This window comes from Podarcis melisellensis, assembly GCF_964234715.1.
Source record: "Podarcis melisellensis genome assembly, chromosome: 3".
Lineage (NCBI taxonomy): Eukaryota > Metazoa > Chordata > Lepidosauria > Squamata > Lacertidae > Podarcis > Podarcis melisellensis.
In genome coordinates this window covers 65755492-65762991 of record NC_138530.1, presented here as the reverse complement: position 1 = coordinate 65762991, position 7500 = coordinate 65755492, and the positions used below count along the sequence as shown (strand labels likewise).

Sequence of the window (7500 nt, the reverse complement as noted above, 5' to 3'; positions counted from 1 at the left end):
CCTTAAAAAATGTTTAGGGGTACTCTCATTTTCCTACTCATATTGAAATACTGCCCCTTAATGAGGCCAAACTTAGATTCACAAAATGTTTAAGGGTATGTGTACCCCTGCGTACCCCTAGAAAAAAGCACTGGTTACATCATGTTAGGCTTTGCATCGTTGTAAGTCCCTCCAGAGACCCTGAATTGGTTGAAATTAAATAAAAGCAGAACAGAATTTGGGAAAGAGTCACACTTTCACCATGTTTCCTATGACTAGGGATATCAGATGCAAATAAAGGAAGTGAAAGCTTTATGTAGAAGAGAATTTCAGGAGAAGCATTTTTTCACTTCCTCTGTAAGACAGACTGCACCTGCCTGAGTTCTGTCTTTTATAGATTAATTAAAGGTAGTAGAGCTCTGTGTCCCTTTTGTATATGGCCAGCCTATCTGCAGCCATTTTAATTTTCAGCTCAATTGCTTTAGCTGCAAACTTCAAGACAAGATTTAGGTTGGTGTGATGGTATCAGGTAGCAGTAATATTTGACTATTCTCTCTCTCAAATGAAGGTGATATTTCTTTTCACTTCTCTGAGCTAGTGGTGAACAGATGGGAAGGAGGGGACCATAACAAAGAATCATACTTTATTATGTGGTGGATGTGTGTGTTCCATTTAGAATATTGTTGCAGCTGAAAACATTAAAAACTGTTTAGCAGAGCACCTTAAAATATGAGAAGGAAAATGGTGGCATAAATATCTCCATGACATAAAAATGACCACGTGAAATATTTTTTTTATCTAGGCCACCAGTTCAAATCTAGCATGATTAAAATCAATATAACTGTGTGCAACAGTTATATTCCTACTCTGGTGATTAATTGCTGGAAATCCAAACAATAGTTTATGCAGTTACATTAAAAGCAAAAGAGGAGTCACGTGTAAGCCAGCAGTCAATAAATGTGAACAAGATGAAAGGCTTGTTCTCACTAGTTATACCCTAGGCATGGAACAGAGCCAGGAGGACAGTGAGAATTGGAAGTGTGAACATCAGTCTGTCGTGGAGTGTAGGAATAAAAAATAGACCTGGATCTTCCTTTGAGGAAACATAAGCCATGAACCAAAAGCACTTTCAAAAAGCCAAGGTACACTGTAAGTGCTCCCACTGGAGTTTCAAAGGTATGGCAAGGAAGAATCAAACAGAGGGATGTAAGATGCTTATAAAACTCAGTTTCCAAGCAGAAGAAGTGCCAGAGAAAGAGCTTGACCTGGATCATATTCTGGACACAAAAGAAGATCAGAACCCCTGACAGAAAACCAGGACCCATGAAATACTTCTGGAAGCAAGAGAGCAGGAGCTCTGAGAGCAGAAGAGAGAAAACAACAGCACTGTTGCTCAGTTTGGGAAGCCTGTATGTTTTTCAAGCCTAAATGAAGAGGAGATTCCCTCAAAGACTCAGCTGTATCACTCAAATATTCAAGGCATTATAGGATATTGGCAGGATAAGAATGGAGTAAAGTGTCACTGAAATGTCCAGATGTAAGGTGTTAGCCATGATATGCTACAGTTCGCTAGCAGACCTGAGAAACAGTACTCTTTATCCTCTAGTTCAGTAGTGGAGAAACTGGTGCGCAGGCCTGATCTCTCCCCTCCCCTCAGTATTTTTATGATTTCCCCAAGCAGCAGAAACAAAAATTATATTGTATGGACTGCATTGGTAGACATTTTGCTTGGACAGAGCTGCATGGAGTCTAAGCTGTACCTAACTAGACCAGGAATAGTGCTCTGGACTCATCCCATGTATTATAAGCAGATGTATTATAAGCTGAATTTTAAATAAATCCATAAAGACGTTATTAATTTTCCTGCCCCATGCCTTTAATGAAGTACTTACCTCAAGTGCTCTTCCACCTTCCTGGAAAATGTCTAAAATGATGGTGATACCTAAACCAAATGGAGGGGAAATCATATATTTAGAAAGTTCTGTTTAACTTGCTAAGATACCTAAATATTCAGAGCTTCTTTAGCAAGGAACTTGAATACAATAATTAATCATGCCATAGTGAAAGATCAGTGTTGTTTTGACCTTACAAGACAATTAATGGACAATGTCAGAAATACTTTAAATGTACTACATCAGGCAGAGCAAACAAAAAAAATGACCTATTTGTAGTCTTCTTCGGTGATGTAGGCAACAGACATGATAGCAAACAGCTTGGGCAGCATTTTGGAAGTAACCTTCAAAATTTCTTACAGTTTGGGTCTATATTCTTGAGGACATGAACTTAACAGCTAGTTAAAAGCCACACTAAAGAAAACTGTCGCAAAGCTCATTTGGGTGGGGTGGGCGGGTGGACAATAGTTCTGCTCTGTCCAGCTTAAAAGCACACACATACTTTCCTCAGGTGGAGAGCACAAAGGAACCTGCAGCAGAGCACAAAGGAACCTGCAGCAGAGCACAAAGGAACCTGCAGCTTCCATTCACAAAGTTAAGCTGAACAGGTTGGTTGATGCTGCATCACTGAGGTTTTCCAAGTGTTCCAAGTGTTGAAGTGTCTCCTGGTGTCTTCAAGTCTTCCCTCATAGAAGCTTCTGGCCCTTGGAGCTTCAACCTGGACAACCCCTCTGCAGTGCAACATGGAAGAAAGAGTGCTCAGGCAGAAATCTTTTTGTTCTGGAAGCCTCCTAAAGTTTAAATTTTGGGCAACAGGTCAGGGATAGATTGGCTACTTCCATCCATGCTGGTCAGGACAGGCCCTGACTCCCTCTCACCAGGGCTTTGTAGTGACTTTAGGGCTCAGCAGGTGATAGCCTAGCTACAGTGTATATATGTCCCCTGTGTTTTCCCAGTACATTTATAACAATAGGTTGGATCCAGACTTAGTCATATTTGGAGCAGATGCATTGAAATGAATGGGGCATAAGTAATGTAATGACCAACTGTTTTCATTGAGTCCCACTGATTTCACTGAGTAACTAAACCTGTATCCAACACATTAAGAGTCCTTAAGAGGCATGTACAATTTGTCACCCAACAAACCCAAAAGCAGGCAGCAGAAGCAGGCAGCAGAAGCACGTGGCTGGTAGCTTGCATCTTATGAAGTGTGCCAAAAGCTTTATAGGCCTACCTCTGTGTCAAACCTTTGGGACAAAGGTTTCTTCTTTCCTGTGCTAGGATGCAATAGTTTCAGACTCCGGAGTCAGCCTAGCTCTCTTCTGTGAGTCAGGAAATGCTGTCCATGCATAATGAAGGTTTCCTATTGTGAAGGTAGACTAGCATGGGAGGAAACATATTCTGAACATGTGCCCATCAAAACTATGCAGAACTTGGGTTTGTGTGTCTAGCCTCCTTAGACTTTCTTCTTTCCAGATGGACAGCCTTTAATCCCTATGTTATTTTAGTGCCCTCCTTAGTATTTTTACCCCTGTTTTATTTTATCCTTCTGGAGATGAGATGATCTGAATTAGTTAATTCAAATTGTACAAGCACTTCAGACTGGCTGTGTTGTCCTTGAGCTCTGAAGAAAACCAGTGCCCCTTGCATTAATTTAAATAGCACAGCACTGAAGATACAAAATGGAATTTTACTCAGGGCTGTTGTGGCAGCTCTCCAAATGGTTCCTTTTACTTTTAAAATATAAATGATTGTATAAGACTTGATCTGCTCTACTGCTTCACATGTATTACATTTAACAACAGATAAGGAAAGAAAAGCTACTTCAGTCGCAGCTCCAGCAGCTGATCTGCAATGGAATGCAACCATATCAGAAGCCATTCTAATTGCTTATGTCATTTTAATGGGTTGTGTGAATATTTATCATGCACTTTGTGTGCTTCTGTCAACATCCCACAGCTGCCTTCCTTTAAGGGTATGGATCTGATATTTCAGATACATCCAGGGGTCAGTCTTTTCCCAATACTCTGACTCTGAAGGCAGCCAGTGCAGATTATTTTGGAGGCTTCATTCTTTGGTAGGCTTGCCATATGCCTGGGATTTGGCTGTTGGGAATTGCATCTGGGTGGCAAGCCATGTCAGCAGTCCCGAACTCCACAAGAATAGCTCAACAACTTATTGGGGTTTTTTGAGATTTTTCAACAACAACAAAGCTCAACAACTTTTTCTTAAAATCGCAATAAATAACTTTTGTGTCTGGATTTTCACTTTCTGAAATATGGCAACCTTATTCTTTAGTAAATGTTATTTCACCTGAGATGTTCCAAATGTAGTAATAACAATTTATTTCACTAGATAATCAAGCTGCAATCCTGTGCCATGGCAGGCTGCTTAATTCCCACTCACTTTGGGATTTAAGCAGTCTGTGTACAGGATTGCAGCTAGTTATACTGAGTCAGCTTTGGTCAGTGATATGTCACACATCGCTTTTATCATTTTTACATTAGAGAAATGTGATAAATGCATTTGATGAACTGGATGAGAATTTTGTACTGTAGGTTGTCTAAATTTTCTGGTTTTTAATTGATTGTCACTTTGAGACTTCTTTTGTAAAAAGCAACTAATAAATGTATATTACTTCTTCTACTACTACTACTAGTACTCCACGCAATATGTAAAATCCACTCCTAAACACCTTTATTTGGAAGTTGTACTGATTTCAGTAGGTCTTGCTTTCAGACAAATATACTTAGCAGCCCAATCTACATACATATTTACTCTCAACACAAACTGAGTTCAACTAGAGTGAAAAGGTTGAGATTGGGGAAGAGTGTGCAACCATGCTATCTCTTTCCATGCCATGGAAATAACCTGGATATAAATTGTTGAAGAGGACTATTGTTTTCATTAAATTATTAGTGTTGTTTTGATGTTTACTTTCTTTAAAAATGCTGTAATGAGCTTGTCCACGATACTTCCACAATTCAGCCTAAATGATGAAGAACTTACTACTGAAGTACAGTGGTACCTTGGTTTACAACCATAATCCGTTCCGGAGATCCATTTGTAAACCAAAACAGGTTGCAACCCAAGGCGCGCTTTTGCTAATGGGGCCTCCAAAAAAAAATTGTTTGTAATTTTTTAAAAAATGGGTTGTAATCCAAAAAAAGGCTGCAAACTGGGACATGCACTTCCGGATTTGACGTGTTTGTAATCCAAAACATATGCAAACCACAGTACCACTGTATTAAAAACTGGAAGTGCCCAAGCTTATTTTTGAAGGATGGATTCATTTAACATTTAAGAGCTATCTCATCAATATGAAGCTCACAGTGGTTGGCTACTCTGTTTCCATTCCAAGATTTTACAACGTTGCTGAAATGTTTTGCATGTATTCTTATTTCCCTCTAGTCAAACTCCAGTCTATCATTCTCTTAGTTTACCGTGGTACCTCTACTTACAAGCACCTCTGGTTACGTATCCTTCAGGATACGCGTGTAGGAAATGCAGAAGTATTTTTCCAGGTTTCACGGCATGTGCATGTGAAGAAGCGCTCTACTGCACCACACACATGCTCAGAAATGCTCTACCGTGCACATGCATGCGCAGAACAGGCACCTCCTGTTGCTAAAACCTCAGGATTCAACTGGAGCTCCAGAATGGATCCCGTCCGCAAATGGAGGCACCCCTGTATTTCAAAAATGTCCATCCTGCTTCCCAATCAGTGGAAGTCTTATAAAGAGGCGGCCCCTACCACAAAAAATATGGTATATGGATTTATAAATCCATTCCATACAACTAAAAGATGGATAGACATAAAACCACAAGATACACTGGTAATCATAAAAATATAATTATCCTATGCTTCCACTGTCCTATGATTCCACTGTTCCCTCATCTCCACTTGTGGCTTCCCAGGCCTATCTGATTGGCCATTGTGGGAAGAGGATGCTGGACTAGATGGGATTTGGGATGATCCAATAGGGCTATTGTTAGAATTTGCCATTTTTTATTCTGTGGTAAAACTTGTTACTCACCTGATAATAAATCAAGAGTCTAGGAATTGTGCCATGCCGAAACAATATAAGAGCCCAGCAGGAAGTGGCTGGAGGAAGCCAAGGACAGTCAGCCAGCATAACTGGTACAGCCTTGCACAGGATAAAGGTTCATGGACCAAAAGAGATGCCTAAGCAACTGCAAGCTTGAATCAACAAATTAAAGTTCTACTCCTCTATTTTTAAAGCACAGTGCAGGTTTATGCCATTGGATAATTGTATTAAACTTGGGGTAAAGACATAGTTGCTTGATTGATAAACCAATCAGAAGGAATGCTTTGTGTGATTAATGACTATGCCATATCTAATGGGGCACATGTTTAATAGTCTCCAAGGTTCTGACAAGTAAAATAGCAACTAATTGTGGTGCCTAAGAATTATTCAATCCTCAAGGCCTAAACAAAAGTTTTCCTTTGGGTTGAGGGAAGGGTGGAGGTGTTGAGAAAGTTTACTTATCTTCTTTTCTTCAAACCACACCAGCTGTCATAATACATATTTATTTTCTGAATTTTGCTTATTAATGGCTTATTTCACTTTAAGCTCTTTCAACCTACGCAGCAAGAAGCAGGCAAACACGGAGGTTTTTGCAAGGAGACAACAAAGGAAAGCGCTGTACTTACAAATCTAATTTTCATCTAAGTACTGTAGATTGCAGCTCCCTGAGGCAAAGTCCTTGATATCAGAAAACCAATTTCTGGCAGATTGGAGGGGTTATTCCCCTTTGGTTTTCCAGCATCAGCGAGGAGATGGGAATAGAGGACCCATTCTCAGGAGGCTGGCAACTTCACAAAAGAAAAAACAGATGGGACCTGACAGGCTATTTCCAGGAGATGGAGTCTCTGAAGCAGGAAGCAGCGATGCCTGAGTGACTACTGGGAGGCCCTTGCTTTTAAACTGGGAGAGTCAAGGACTCTGATGAGATGACAGCAGGCAGCATGCATTGTCAGGCTTCCACCTGTCCCGTCAACATTTACACTCCCCACCCCCTTCCTAATATATAATTTGCAGATTGTCTTGTGAGTGCTATATTGTTTAACCCTATATAAAACCCTTAGCTGTACACTGTGAATATTTTTTATTTATTTGTTTTTGCAGTTTTGCAGAATTTGAGGCTGCACTATGTAGGCATAGAACCTTCAGCTATTTCTATTCTATCTCTGATTTCCTATCCTTTCCCTATCTTTTTCCAATGAAAGAACATGTAAGGATAAGCACACTGGGGTGAATTCTGTATTCAGAGTCCACCTCAGAATATCCTACATTCTGAGAGAAAATAATATTAGGCAGCTGTTTTCCCTGCTCTCTAAATCCTTTTGAAGCAAGCACTGTTTCCCACTTCCTCTTGGTATTTGAAATCAGGTTTTGTTTTCCTCTTCAAAGTCATATGTCATCAACTTTCCTGAGCCAATCATGAAAATCATCTGCTGGCATGATTTGTGCAGTGAAAACACTTTATCTACAGTTAAAGTTTGTATTTTGAAATAATTTTGGAATTTTGTACATGATTGCCATTAGCTCTCAACATGTTGTTTAGAGTCCATTTGACCCAAGCTTGTTCAGTTATCTTCTCCCAG

The 7500-nt window shown here is 39.9% G+C and overlaps 1 protein-coding gene and 1 long non-coding RNA gene across 6 annotated transcripts in view; one reads left to right on the top strand and one right to left on the bottom strand.

Moving 5' to 3' along the window:
* Window positions 1-7500, top strand: part of NKAIN2 (sodium/potassium transporting ATPase interacting 2) — a gene marked incomplete at its 3' end in the record, with an annotated part of 446408 nt that overhangs the window by 377247 nt on the left and 61661 nt on the right. The window lies entirely within an intron of this gene.
* Window positions 276-7500, bottom strand: part of LOC309366711 — a 66365-nt gene continuing 59140 nt past the window's right edge. Inside the window, exons 2-3 of the long non-coding RNA XR_014166843.1 lie at window positions 1872-1921; window positions 276-1336 (exon numbers count right to left, since the gene is read on the bottom strand). This is a non-coding gene — a long non-coding RNA (uncharacterized lncRNA). The remainder of the gene's footprint in view (window positions 1337-1871; window positions 1922-7500) is intronic.